Consider the following 16,203-nt stretch of genomic DNA (forward strand, 5'->3'; position numbering starts at 1 on the left):
GTTTATCTGTGAATTGTTTAATCCCTGCTTCAAAGTCCAATGATAATCTTTCTGAGTAGAGGATTCTTTATTGGAGGTGCTTCTGTTATAATACATTATATATTTCATGCAACTACTTTCTGGTCTGTAAAGTTTCTGCAATGAAGTTTGCTGATAGCCTGATGAGGTTTCCTTTATATGTAATCTTTATTCTCTCTCTGGCTGCTTTCAACACTCTCTCCTTATCCTTGATCATTGCCATTTTAATTATTATATGTCTTGACATTGTCTTCTGGGGTTCCTTTGGTTAGGGTCTCTCTGAGCTTCTGTGACCTGAGAGTCTATTTCCTTCCTCAAATTGGAGACGTTTTCAAGAATTATTTCCTCAAAGAGACTTTCTATTCATTTGTCTCTCTCTTCTCTTTCTGGTACCCCTATTAAAGCAGTTATTGTTTCATTTAGATTGGTCACATGGATCACTTATAATTCTTTCATTCCTAGAGATTAATTTTTCTTTCTATTCCTCAGTTTTATTGTTTTCCTGTTCTCTAACTTTCATCTCATTGACTGTCTTCTCTTTCTGCAGCAATCTGCTGTTCATCCCTCCATTGTATATTTCATTTCAGTTACTGTATTCTTCAGCTCTGATTGGCTCTTTTTCAGCTTTTCTCTTTGTTGAAGTTCTCCCTGAGATCTTTTCTGTAAATCAGTGAGCATATTTATGACTGTTACTTTGAAATCTTAATCAAGAAGATTGGTGATCCCCATTTCATTGAGCCCTCTTTCTGGTATTGTACTGTAGTTTTGTTTGTAGCATATTCCTCTGCCTCATTTTGTCATCATTTCTGTGTTTCTTCCTTTCTATTAGATGGTTCTGTTATGCTTCCTGGCCTCAAGAGGAATAGCTTTATGCAGGAGGTGTCCTGTGGTGCCCAGGAGCTCAATACTCTTTCCTTTCTCGTGCCTGGTTCTACATTGCAGAATCCCCAGTTGCTCTTGGGGTGCAGTGGGTGGGGACGCCATTCTGTCTGTCTGCCAGTGTAGTCAGAGTATACAGCATCTGCAATTTTCTTCAGCAGCTTTTGTGATCAGTGCAGAGGCATCTGCTGAGATTGCTGTTGGAGGGACCTGCCGTCTGCATGCCCTGCAGCTGTGGTGGGGCTGCAGGGCTAATGGGGTCAGAGGGGCCATTGTGCAGTACTGGGTAGGACCTATTATACAGTACTAGGCTTGGACACACAGGGGGAGGAAGGAGCTCTTGGAGCTGGTTCCTGCAGTCAGCTCCATAACTGGGCTGAAACAGGGCTGAGAAAGCTGGGAGAGTCTCTCTCTGCTTGCCAGGCAGCTACTGCTAGACCAAGTGAGTTGGCTCAGCAGAAATGCACTTCGGGAGGCATCTACAGGCTATGTTGCCATCAAGGGTGATGTAGTGCCTGGGTGTCCAGAGAGTTACTGACCTGCTGGGCAGAGGGAGGGCTGTGGAGGTATCATCCACCTGCCCTTTCTCCTGGAGAGAGCTCTTCCCAACCCTTGTCCTTCTGTCACCCCTCCCACTGCTGGCAAGTCTTTCAAACTGCTGCCTCTGCTTTGGGCTCAGTGGGACCATGGCACATGCCTGTCCTTCACAAGGGGCTAGAGTCTCAGCCTCTCAGAGTGCTCCAACTGTCTCTGGTGTCCAGCCCCACTAATTCCTACAGTCCAATGTAATGTGGACTCATGCTCCCAGAGAAGATCTCCAGGGCCAGGTTTGCAGAGTTCTGAGTGCCTATCCCCTCCCCACTCCTTTCCTCTTCCTCTTGCTTGCAGGATGGGTTGGGGGAAGGTCTTGAGTCCTGCTCAGTTGCAGCTCTGCCATTTTACCCTTTTCTGCGTGGTCTTCTCTTCTTACCTAGGTGTAGACAGTCTGTTCTGCAATCTTCAGGTCATTTTCAGGTTTAGTTATATTTGCTGTAGTTTCCTTCTTTATGTGTTTGTGGGAGGAGGTTTTTGCTTTTTTCTTCCTACTTCACTATATTTTTTGCACACTTCCAATCCCGAATTCTTGATAAGCTGATAGCATTATTTGCAAAATATGCATAATTTTGAAATGCATTCATATTTGAATTTGTGTTTGTGTGTGTGTTTGTGTATCTGTCATGTTTCTTATTGTTTTACTGATTTGTTTTGCTTGTTCTTCAAGGAAATCTCTGTCAAACATTTGCTGAACACAAGCTAAAGAAATAGAAACTTCAGTGTCTACAAACAAAACAAATAGTCATTGGAAAAACAGTTTGGAAAAGTCATTAAACAAATGGCCTAGTACAGCCTTCAACAAACAAACAGCAGCAAACCAGGAGGAAGGAAGAGAATCTGAATTTTACGATTTTCACATTTATCATATCCAAATGTACAGTTTTCAACAAAATAATCACTAGGCATATAGAGAAACTGGAATTATTTCAAACCATCCCTAAGGAAGTTCAGACATTGGATTTTTTTTAACTCTTGAAATATTTTGTGAAAAGTCTTAAATATGCTCAAAGAGCTAAAGGAGAACATCAACAAAGAACAAATGAAATAATGAAAACAGTGTAGAATGAAATGAGAATTTTAAAAAAGAGAGAGAAATTATACAAAGAAACAAAACAAAAATTTTGATGCCGAAAGTACATTAACTAAAATGTAAAAATGCCCATAGAGATCCAATAGCAAATTTGAACAACTTTAAAAAAAAAGGGTTATAAGACATACAAAAGTCTTTACTAATAATTACTTTAAATATAAATGGATTACATTTTCCAATCAAAAGAGTGGATTGGCATAATGAAATTTAAAAAAAGGAAAGTAAAGCTCTTAGGTGTAAATCTTCATAACCTTGAATTTGGCAGAGGATTCTTAGATGAGACCGAAAACACGAGTAACAAAATAAAAATGTGTAACTTGTACTTCATTAAAATTTGAAATTTCTATACATCAAAAAACATTTTCAAGAGAAAGAAAAAATCTCCATTTATAAAATGGTGACAAACTTAAGTGAGTGCCTCCAAAGGAGATACACAAATGACTGCTAAGCACATAATCTGCTCAGCCACATTAGTCATTAGGCAAACAGGTTCAAAACTACCTAGGTATCATTTCACATCAATGACTACAATGACTACATTAAAACAAGTAAATGAAATAGTGTAAGCAAATAGGTGGAGAAATAAGAACTTTCATAGATTGCTTGGGGGATATAAAATTGTGCTTCCATGTGGAAAACAGTTTGCAGATTCCTTCAGAGCTCAACATAGGATTACTATATGACCCAGTGATTCTAGGTATCCTCAGTGTACAGGTAAAATAATTGAAAACAAGGATGCAAACAGTTATCAGGTCACCCATATTCACTGCAACATTATTAACAATAGCCAAAAGATCCAAAAACCTGAATGACCATCAACAGATGAATGAATAAACAAAATACAGTATTTATACACAATGGCATATTATTCAGCTATAAAAATAAATTGTCTTGATACATGATACCCCATGGATGAAATTGAAAACCTTTGTGCTAAGTGAAGCCAGATGCAAAAGGACAAATATTACATAATTCAACTTAAATGAAATATCTACAATAGTCAAATGCAGGAATAGATTAAACTTCACTGGGGCCTGAGGTAAAAGTAATGGTTACTACTAAATGATTACAGAGTTCCTGTTTGGGATGATGAAAAAGTTTAGGAAATTAATAGTAGTAATGACTGTATAACATTAAAAATGTAACTTATACATATGAATTGTATACTTAAAAATGGTTTAAAAAGTAAATTTTATGTTATTTGTACTTAGAATTTAAAATAAAAATTGTTGGTGGAAATAATGATTAAAAAGGTCAATGCATGAGAAAAAATCAAACTTAAATTATTTTATAGGAACACAGGTACTCTAAAATGTCTCTAGATATATACATGCAGTATTCAATCACTTCCTTGGCCACTTAATACATTTTCAAAGTAGAGGGATCTACAAACTATATCACTTCTAAATCACTTTTCTTCTCAGCATAAAGTCTTTAAGACAAAGTCATCAGGTCAAATGTCTGGATCTTTAAAAGTAAGTAATTTAAAAGAATATAGTGCAATGTGGATTCACTTCTCATTAATATTTACCCAGAAAGAAACTGAATGATTGAAATTATTTTCACCTTACAGGTTTAAAACATGGATAAAGGGAGAGTAGTGTACTCAGAGTCAGTGATGCATCACTGAGACTTATCAGATAAATGAAATGGCCCTGAGGCCATCATCCAGATAGTCTATGACACTGGGGAATTGTACAATGAAAATAACTAAAGCAGGTGACTATGTATGCTGTGTGAGAGCCAGTTCTCAAAACATTGGGATATTTTTGAAGTCTTGTTCACCTTTATCAGGAATCTTAAAACCAAATAGTGCCAATTTTGTTCATACCAAACTGTATTCAGACTACATCCTTGGCAGGTACATAATATCAAACGGACTGTAATTGTAGAAACTATATCTTTTCATTGTACTTTTAGAACTCTCATGTAATAATCACTTGCTAATATTTTGTTAGAGGTTGCAGTGTTTTCCTGTTTATTAAAAAATATTGCTAGTGGTTTCACAGATGTGCAGGAATGGAGAGAGAATTGCTTCTGTTCCTCATGTGGTAAATTAATAATCATCTCAGTGACAAGCTGTCTTATATATGATGTGGGATAACCAAATCACTAAAAGAGAATATTATTTTTCTACTAATTGATTTATGACATTTTGTTTTCATTCCAATACTGACTTAGGTTTCAAGGATGTGATGAACCAGGATCAGAAAACAAAGATTACCCCGGCAAAGATAGGACAGGGTTTCCTGCTTTTGGACTATTAGTAATTACAAGTAGCATTTTTTTGTGTCTGCTTCTGTCTTGTCATCGACTTCTGAGCACAAAAAGAGAGAGTCAGAATAATTATACAGGGGAATTATGGAACATGGTAATGATCAAAGGGAAACAATTTAGTATTATCTTTTGAGGAACATATGAAGTCATGAAATTCTGAAACCTCATTCCTGTGACAGAGCCTGTAACAACAACAACAATAATAAGACAAGATAAATTCAGTTTTTTGCCCCTATCTGGATCAGGAAGAAACTATATTATCTTAATCTGTTTTAGTTACAAGGCTGTAAATATAATCTTGTGACTAATAGTCCTATTATCAGAGTTAAATATCAAATGAAGAACCTTATAAACAGAGTTTTATGGCAGAGCTTCCTCATCTAAACTTCATAAAAAACATGTTTTCTTGTTTTATTAAATAGTTGGTTGGAATTTAAAACAAATCTCTCAGACTTAAAACATTAACATTGGAATAAATTAAAATTTATAATCATGAGAAAATTTTAGAGATATTTTTAACATCAAACAGCCAATTTGAAAATAATCAATTACTAATCAAACTCACAATAGATCTTTTTAATAGCAGATACTATGAGAAACAAATCATTCAAGCAGGCTCATAATTAAGTCAGCTTAGATTGAAGCATTTTTCTCCAGAAGTGTGTGGGTATTTTTTTTGTGTGTGGAGTTCACTACTGAAAAATTTCTATCCAAAATATATATTTTTTCTCAAATATTGGTAAAATTGCTAGTTAAAATTTTAATTAGCTTGCAATACTCTTCGAATGTAATGAAATGTTAGATTTAAAAAAGTGAAAAATATTATAGATGAACTTTTAGTTTCCAGGTTGTTTCTAGTGTGCTGGTAATACTTTAAGTGGCATAGTACACTATGACCACCAACAGAAAAGTGAACACATTGTGATGTGGAAATGAAATTAATATCACACATTATACGAATGTAGAGAAAAAAACTGGAAGGACTGAAGAGGAGATACTTATCAGTAAAAAAAACAATCTAATTTTGGAGGAGAGATTTTTGATGTCCCAGATTAAATGGCTATTTGATTTTGAGATAGTTGATTTTTTTTACATTCCATACACACACATACACACACACACACACATGTATATTTTGCAGGGTGAGAGAAGGGGCTAGCTTAATTTTATACTAAACCAATTTCAAATCAATATTCTTTCATCCTTGAGTCATCCTCATGATATTTTGAGGCAAAGTCTATGTGGATATTCTATGTCTACACCTCTCTATTAAAAAAGAGCAGTCATGTGCAGATATTTTGCTCATTTTCCCTTTTCATCAAATTTTTTACCACGTAGGTATTCTCTTTATTATAATTATTACTATTATTTTGACATTATTTGAATTTTAGATAGCCCATTGAAAAGGACTTGGACCATGATCCCTGACCTTTCTATTCTCTGTAACTTTCTCTTTCAAGCAACTTTAGCCATTTGTTCCCTTGGTGAATTCCTTAACCTTGTTCTCTCTTAAGAGACACTGACCTACTGATAAAGTACGTCATAGAACCACTCTGTAAAACGTTCTTTCCTGTTTTTTATTTGTTCACCACTTGTTTATTTGTCCTTCAAACTCAAAGGGCAACTCAGAACCCTAGTCACTCTGTTTTCTGTATATTGGTTCCATTTCTATTTTTTTTCCTGACTTTTGTTCCATGTTAAATTTAATGGCCTGTAGCTTCAGCTTTCCGTAAATTCCAGATCAATTTAACTGTCAGCTTTAACATTTAATTATCCAACTACTGCCACAAATCCATCAAGAAAAATAAACCTATTTCCTCTTACTTATTGTAAAATTTTATACTCCTTTATAAAGCTAATCTTCCACCTTTGCCTCATTAAGAGTAGCACTTCAATACCAATCTTCTTTTTTCTGGTATATTTTTCAGTTTCTCTTTGTATTAGCTTCCTGCTGTAAGCATGGACTCATGTTAGAATTTCTCACCTGTCACCCCCATTCCCATTACATTTATCTTCCCTTTCCAGCCAAAACTTTGGTAGATTTATATTTTATTTTGAGTTACCCATTGTACATTTATTAATCAACCTATTATAGTGTACTTTCTCCCTCAGTTATTCTAATGATATCTTTTTTTTTTTGCAATGATCATATCCATTTAACTAGTGAGACCAGTAGTACCAACTTCTTAAATATGTCTTTTTAAATCAGTCTGCTTATTTCCACATCACTACTCCTTCAAGCTGACATCACTGGCAGGCATTACTATAAAATGTTTCAGTTTATCTAGCCATTATGTAATCCATTTCCATACTACAGTTAGAGGATTAATTTGCTAATTTGCACAGTCAACATCATTCCTTACTATTGTTACAAACTCTCACTTCTGAGTTAGAGCTATGCTTACACTGTGCTTTTGATTTTTACTTCCTAGAAACAAGCCTCTCTTGCAGAAATAAACAGCTGGATACAGTTCTTTCCTATTCCTAAAATACCATTTTTTCAGGTACCTTGCCTCTTGTTTGCCAACTTCTCTTATAAACATTTCAGTTCTCAGTCGAAACTTAGTTTTCTCCATACCCTTAGTGACCACCCTCCAGCTCTTGTTCTTCACACACACACACACCCATCCCAAGGCACCCGTGAGTGCACAGTGCTTTAAATTCTAAAATATTTACCAGGCTCTATTGCAATTGTTCAGTTGTTTCTCTGTGACTTACATGACACTTTCCATAATTATCTTTAGATCCAGGAGACTAACTGATAGGAGACTAACAGTCTCCACCAGTTAGTAGATGCTCGTAAATATGCATTAAATGAAACAGTGAATGAATGCATAATAAATTATGTCATGTGAAATGTCATTGCAATTCATTTGGAGATAAGATGACTGTGGCTTCAGCTTACAGGGAATCATGGAGTTTCTTGTTAGTTAAACAACTAAAATCCTGCATCATTTCCTTCTTTAATACTCTAAGTTTTGTATTGTTTTGTTTCCAAGGGGATCTTGGGATTTGATTATTTCTTTTGTGCAATTGTCATCAAATATTTCTCTTTTTAATTATATACATCAGCTGTAAAGCACAGCAGTATGCAAATTTCTTCATTCTTTGTTATATCTGAACAATCCTGCAGACTTTAAAAAAATATACACAGTATTAGTAGCTACAGGAAGAGAGACACTTAAAGAAAAAATTAGGAACTCATTTAAAATCAATAATATTCATGTAATTGATCATTATTGAAATTTTAAAGGAGCCAAGTCTGACATATAAAATTCAATTTTTCTCAATAGGCCGTTTGTTCTCTTGGCAATTATTCAGTTGGGAAGATTCACTTTTGAATAATTCATCATTCAGTTCAGGAAATATTTTAGTAGGGGCAGATATAACGAGGTGTACTACACATTCACTTGATTGATCTTGCTTATGATTCTTTTGCTAAGTTTAACCTCTCTCTTACTCATTTCACTGAACATCTCACACTTAAATCAAAAAAGTGTTTGGTCCCTGGGACTGCTAATCACCTGTTAAAACCTACTGCTTGGTTTTTCCTTTGTCCCAAGGCTCTTGGGGTATACCTTAGACTCTGGGTAGTAGAGGTGCCTTTAAAGTCCTTGAAGTCGTCCCTTTGACTTTGCAGGAGCTTCTTCATGCTTTCTGTGAAAGTTCTCCCTTCTCCTGTTCCTCATTCCTTTTTGCCTCCATCACTATGTCTGCACCATATTAATTATTTGCTTTATAAGCGAAGTAAAGCTGCCATTCCCGATCTGTTGGTCTAAACATGATATGTACGTGACTGATCTCCCTGACGCAAGCTCTGACAAATTCAGTGATTCCTCCGACTTCTCCTTTCACATGACTTTTATTCTCTGCTTCCCAGTAAGTTCCTGTTTTCAGTCCTGTCTTTGAACCCATTTCTTAGTTTCTTTTCATATCAGTCAGGAGGGCGGCACAGATCCACATAAAGGACCAAGGTTTTCCTAGGATTGAGTTTCAACCATGCCTTACTCTCCCTTTTTTTCTCTTGTATCACTACAATGAGGGGGAAAAGCCTTCTAGAAATATACTGTCATATTTGAATTACCAAAATACTTTAAGCATACACACAACAAATACATTTTTCAACCGGTGAAAAAAATTATTTCCTCTCTCAGGAAAAGAGGAAGGTCACTGCAAGAGGCTGTTAGGATCAAGATAATGTAGCACTGTTAGTAATGCTTGTCTCTTTCGAAGATCGCCTCAAATTTGGTTTTGAGTTAAACATGACCCTGGAGTGCCTTGAGGCATTAGATATACTGCTGCTCCATGCTTTGAAACGTAATGATTCTGATGCTGATCTTTGAGGTCATAAAAAATCTGTGCTTCAAAGTCTGATGAACATAAGCCCTGTGAGGTTGTGTCAATCTAAAAATATGATGGTGGGCTCTATTATTACATTTTATCAAAATTTTACACCCTGTCCTGCTCTGATGTCCTACAAGGAAGGGCAGACCATGTTTACTCAAGTAGGGATATGAGATAAAAATGAAAAAAAGAAGAAAAATAATTAAATTCAGATGCCCTGCATCATATCTTTTTGTTATTATTTTCATGGTTCTATCATTGTAACTACTTTTGTGTACTATATTGCATGTTTATTGCTAAATAACTCTTAAAGAAAATGTCCTCTTGAAATGAATATGCATCTTTGAACATGTCGTATTGAAAAACTGACAAAGAACTTTCAAAGTTCAAACCCATTGTTTTGGTATATTGAACTTTTAAACCTTTGGTATCTGCCTGTGTTTTTAGCATTTTTTCTTACCAAGCTGTTCTGTCCACTTTAGGATGTGGTTATTACATCTCCTTAGGGTTGCACAAATATTCTGGATTTTCCTCTTCCTTTTAACTCTGTCACCTGCTGACTTTTCTCTGCTTGGAGCCTGGTTCTTTTTTCCAGCCTATAGTACCTACTCATTGAGTCTATCCACTTAGAAACATTTCCCAAACCCTCTCTTTTCCATCTCAAAATGAATTAGGTCTTTTTTCTATACACTCCATATTGCTACTCTTAGATGTTCAAAAAACATAATTATTAATGATACTATTTCTTACAAATGTCTATAATGTATTAATAAATAAGTGGTAAGCAGAAAAAGGGGAACTCATGTTCTTTATTTTAAAATAAAGAAAACTCCTAATTTTATTTTCTAAATGAAGTTTAGCTACTTTTTTATTTTTACCTTTTTTTAAAAATTCTTTACTCTAAGAACTTAAGGATTACTTCTCTAGTGAACGCATTTACATGATTAAAATTTTCACACATTCATTACAGTTTTTGGGTCAGGAATACCACGTATTTGACACATATAAGTGAGTATCTAATGCTTTGCAAATTTAATATGCTTTTAAAGTAGTGTTTCCATCTTGTGTTCTAGTCTGGTCTCTCAATATGCCATGTTGTTAATTGGTGGCAGCAAAACAACTTTGTAAGAATAACAGATTTATTTGCTTTGCATTTTTTATTTTGAACTCTTCTGTCTATTCTGGGCTTTAATACTCCTCCCCAGTGCATGTGCAAGCGTACACACACACACACACACACACACACACACACACACACACACACACCATAACCAAGGCTGACAGGAGAAATATGAAAGCAGATAGAAGAGCCAGAAAATATTTTCACTTTTTCTGTATATTTTGATTTTCTAAATTAAGGACCTCATGGATTATAGTGTTTCACAACAGTGGAAAGAATTTTAGAGAAGACAGATTGATATATAAACAGTTTCTTATTCTTGAGACTAGAATAAACAATATTTTGTGGCAGTGAGTGTGATCAGGAATGGAAAAATAAGGGGAAAATAGTGAGTAGGTGTTCATGGCTTCTTGGGAATGGGACTTTTTTTTTAACCTGCTTCAAGTGCTAACCCCTAAGAAGATAGGAACATCAAGAAAGCCCCTTGTACTTCCAGAAATTTAAGAGCAGAGAGGTATTTTGTCATGTTTTCTAGAAACAGCTTCAGGAAATATGAAAGAGAACAAAGAACAAATGGAAAACTAGACCTTAGGGAAATGAGGAGCAGATTAAAGAAACAGCAGAATGAATATGGTACTGCTAGTACTGAGGAGGATGTCTGCGGACAAGAATGCAAATCTAAAAAGTGTTCTATATATGTGTATACACATATATAAATGGAATATTACTCATCCATAAGATGTAATGAAATCTTGCCATTTACATTTACATGCATAGACCTAGAAGGTATTATGCTAAGTGAAATAAGTTAAAAAGAGATACACATGTATAATTTCATTTATATATGGAATTTAAAACCCAGAACAAATGAACAAACAAACAGAAACAGACTGATAGATATAGATAACAAACTTTTGGTTACCAGAGGGGGAGGGGTTGGGTGTGGGCAAAATAGATGAAGGGAATGAATAGGTACAAACTCCCAGTTATAAATCAAATAAGTCATGGGGATGTAATGCACAGCATAAAGAATATATTCAATAATATTATAGTAATTTTGTGTGGTGATAGATGGCAACTAGACTTACAGGGATCGCGTCATAGTGTATAAAAATGTCAAATCACTATGATATGCACCTGAATGAATAGACATTGTACATTAATTATACTTCAATAAAATAACAATAAATAAAGTAAAAAGGGTTGTGGAGGGGAATTCGTTGGCAACTTTTGTGAACTGATGGTTGAGGACAAGTCTAGAGGATGGGTTTGAGAGTGGGCAGCATACACAGATGATGCTAAGGACAAAATAATTCCTCCTCTCCCAATCTATGCAATTTAGATACAGCAGATGATAGAAAGGAATCAAAATTTAATTTAATTTATTTTCCATTTCTAGTGAAATAGAGACATAACAGAAATTAAATTGAGTTAAATAATACAAAGGACATTATGTCCTGTTTTATTGACAAGGAATTGCTCTTGGCATTTCAATAACATGTCATCCTCTCCTTCTGCCATTTCCTTCTTCTCACCTTCCACCCTGCTTCTTTCATCCAATGTTATAACCTCCCTGGCATATATACTTATACTTCCTGGCTACTCCAGAATGTAACAAATAAACTAGATGTGCTTCTGACATCTCATTTGGTACAACTCAGAAAATTTAAACAATCCTATGGAAAAGTCAGTGTAATCAAATGATAACATGAACTTAGTACCATTATTCATTTCACTATGTGGTTGTTTCTAGAAACACACATACATGCACACATGCACACATATAAATATGTTATATGAATGCTTATGAAGACATAAAGCAAATTTTCCAGGTTGATACATTATATGATTTAAAAAGATGGACTCTTTTGTAAATGCCTTTCGTAAATCTGTGGCCTATAACTTCTCAGGCACCAGCTCTTGTGATTCTGATATTGTCTCTAAGTTCTAAGCACATCATCCTCCCACCCTTTTTTTAACCTCAAATATGTCAGTTTTATTACTGTTGGTGCACCTTTGTAGGATCTATTCTCTCTGACTTCAAATCTTCAAATGAATGTTTCCTTTTCTTGTCATTCACTCTCAGTTTCTATGTCAATTATTAGTGATCACTCATCATTCTGCCCTAACACTGTTGTAATTCTCTGTGTACCATTGCCCTCTTATTCCCCTTTCCTAGTCTGTTGCTTTATGGCACTTCCAAGCATCTGACATATAATAAATGGACTTTTTTATCATATACTTATTTCTACAATGTGAGGTCCTCAAGGATGGAAATTTTCCATTTTATTCAGTGATATAGCCTAAGGAATGTAGGTAATTAGTAACTATTTTTTGAATGCTAATGAAAGATGTTATGTTTTTCTTGTTATGACTATTCATTAATGGATTACATACCCAATGCCCTTAAAGTTAAGTTCTATGAAATATGATGTTTTGTCTGCCTTCTTCACCAATTTATCTTCAACCAAGTACATAAACAATGGTTGGCAAATGTAGAAAGTACCCAGACATATTTATTAAATAATCCATTTGCTGTGGGATGAACAATTATTTCTTAAGTTTACTTCCAGAATTTATACATGGCCTTCCTTAAACAACAAAATGTCAGCACTAATATATATATATATTTTTGCATTTTTTCTGATGGGTGATTACCTGTTCTTTCTTTGCCTTTATGAGATGGAACTGATTTTCTCCTAAGAAAGTTCATTTCAATATCATAAAACTTGAATTGTTAGAAAGTGCTTTATTTTTTCAGGTTCTCACTATCACTATCATCAGTATCAAGCATATGAAAGCATATTTTTGACTGAGACCAATTAATAATTTTGCTCTGTTATCAACTCAGAATTTTATGGTCTGTTTTCAAAAATTTTTACTTCTTTTGAGATAATCCTGAATTATTTTGCTTTTGTACATCTTATAAAAGTTGGTCCATAATTCTACTTCAAATGTCTTTAATGAGTAAAAGACACTTTCTGTAATAGTTTCATAGTTGTATGTATTTACATAAATATGTTTGAAATACAAACTACTCTTTACAGAAAATTAAGTATTAATTACTGAGCCAAAGTTAAGTGAATAAGCTTTTTCCCTAAAGAAATCCCACATTCAACATTTCAGATCACTAAGGGACCATTTGGACAGTGAATCTGTGCTGTAATTTCTCCACATAATACCTCAGAGGAGTAAAACATGACTTTTAAGTTGCTTAATTTGCAACCAGTATGCAGTTTAACCACTCAAAGAACTCTAACTATATTTAAGTTTCTATGTAAAACCCTAATGAATGCACAGCCTTTCAAAATTGCTTAACTAATTTAAAAAAGATATAACTTACTCCGCAATCTTTCTCTGGAAACATCATGTGCTCACTGTCCCCTGGACATTCCAAGTAACATTTTTCAATAGCAAAGTATTTGCAGGGTCTATGAAAACTATCTGTTAAATTTAGTATAACTTCTCATAACTAAAAATAATTTTTGTAAATGCAGGTTGGTTTATTTTTAAATTATGAATTTCACCACCCAAATAATTTATAAATTCTATGATTTTTACACTATAGAACATCCAGTGATATTAAAGCCTTTAAAAAGAAACTTCCCACATGAATTTTTATTTATTTTACCTTTAGTAATAAATATATGTCTTGCAATACTTTAAGAAAGTTGAAGTCAATGCAAAAAGCAAATACATAACCTTGAAATAAAAAAAAGTGGTACTAAAATGAAAGGTTTAGAAACCACTCTTATGAGTGAAGATAATTTAGAAAAGAGTACATAATAAAACACTTAGTTTTATTTTGAAATATTCTCAAACTTACCAGATAGTTGCAAATATAGAACAAATTTTTTGAACCATTTGAGAGTATGTTGTTGACCTGATAGTACTACCCAAAATACTTTTAATACATATTTATACAAAAAAGGATATATACTACTTTACCTTAACAACCATCAAATTTGACAGTAAACTTTGTTGTATTACTACCATCTAATACTCAAAGTCTGTTACAGTTTTTCCAATAATGTCCTTTTTGGCCAAATAATTCAGTTTCAGAATCAGGAGTTGCATTTAGTTTTCAAATCTCTGCAGTCACCTTGAACTTCAAACAATTCTTTAGTCATTCCTTAATTTTAATGACCTTGACTTTAATGTTTGAATATTATAGCTAGTTGTCTCATAGAATGTCCCTCACTTGGATTTGTGCAATGTTTTTCTTCATGATATAATCTAGGTTACTACATTTTAGCAAGAATATCACAAGATCAATGCTGTGCTCTTCTAATGCATCTTCTTAGGCAGTGTCCACTTTAGATTTGCCCCTTAGTGATGGTCACTTTGATCACTTGTATAAGGTGTTGTCTAACAGAATTTATCGCTCAAAAGTCATAAATTTTTCCTTTGTAATTAATAAACATTTTCTTAACAGTTACTTTGAAACTATGCAAATAACTTATTTTTTATGAAATTTCCAATTCATTCATTTATTTATTTATATCATTTAGATTCATGTTTTCCTATTTTATTTGACGTTATAACCCTCCATCATCATCACATCATTGTTACTATTGCTAATTTTCTCCAAATTCAGCAAATAGGAATAGCTTCACCTTCTGTGTTTTTTGACATACTTGCATCTCTGAGCAGTTTCTTGCTACCCGGCAGAAGTTGTTTCAGGATCATTGGATACTTTTATATTCCTATACTCTGTATCAGCCATTCCCTAAGGAGCCTTGGTATGTTTAGAGGAGGATGGTATTTAGCAGTCACAATTTGAACATTTATTATGTTCATTGTTTTTGGGGTGCTGCTGCTTATAGCTCTCTGGGTAAAAACAAAAATTTGGTATTTGGTCACATTTCCATCTGTTGTTATGTTTCTATCTATCTATCTATCTATCATCAGAAATCTTGAATGCATATGGATATAGCCAAACCCAATGACACATCACAGAGTCCATTCTAGGTTTCTTCCTTTCCATATTTATAATTACCTTCTTTAACTGGCTCCAGTTACACTTAATTTTCTATTTATTTATTTAATAAACACTCCTAGTTTCATCTTCCCTTGTGGATGCTCTCCTCACACCATTCAGGCTGCACATTCAGGCTCTACTGAACCCTCCCCACACTCCTAATATGAATATCCTTTATATTCCAGTTAGCTTTAGATGACTACCTATTTTGGCTCCACCAGTTTGTCTCAGGACTGAATATTCACAAATTGAAGTGCTGACTAAGAAAGAAACAATTAGAGAAAGAGAATGCAGAGGAGGAAAAGGCACTATTGTATTTCAGTATATGCAGTATGATTTTGTAATTTCTTAGTTCTCATAACTCATTCATAGTAGATTATTTCTTCATGTATTTTTGTGCTATTTAATGGTAAGTCCATGACAGCTGGGAATTTGTTGAGAGTTTAACTGCATTTTTCCAGAAAGTATTTATAGTTGCTCCTGACAGATCCCTCATACCCTTACAAATCCAGGACAATCATTTTTAAAAAATTTTTGCCTGCACATTTTTAGGTGGCCATAAATGTTATAAATGTCAGTTCCAATACTGTGTGATACTCAGTTTGTGGTTAGGAATTGTTAGAACACAATCTTCTTATTCTTCTCGTTCCATGCCTAATTTGTCCATTGTAGGCATTGTCTTTTAAGAGACCTAGTTATGTTTGGAAGGTCTTTGTTTCACTGTCCCCCAGTGGGATCTTTGGATTATCTCTCTGCAAGACCCATTAAAATCTGAGATCTGGGCTTGAAGGTTTTGGCAGAAGTTCCTAGAGCAAGCATAACCTCAGAGCTAGCTTTCCCTCTCTGGATTCCAAATATCATTTAATTTAATATTCTGAGATTCCCTGATACCTTCTTACT

This window comes from Manis javanica, chromosome 7, assembly GCF_040802235.1.
Source record: "Manis javanica isolate MJ-LG chromosome 7, MJ_LKY, whole genome shotgun sequence".
NCBI classification, from domain to species: Eukaryota; Metazoa; Chordata; class Mammalia; order Pholidota; family Manidae; genus Manis; species Manis javanica.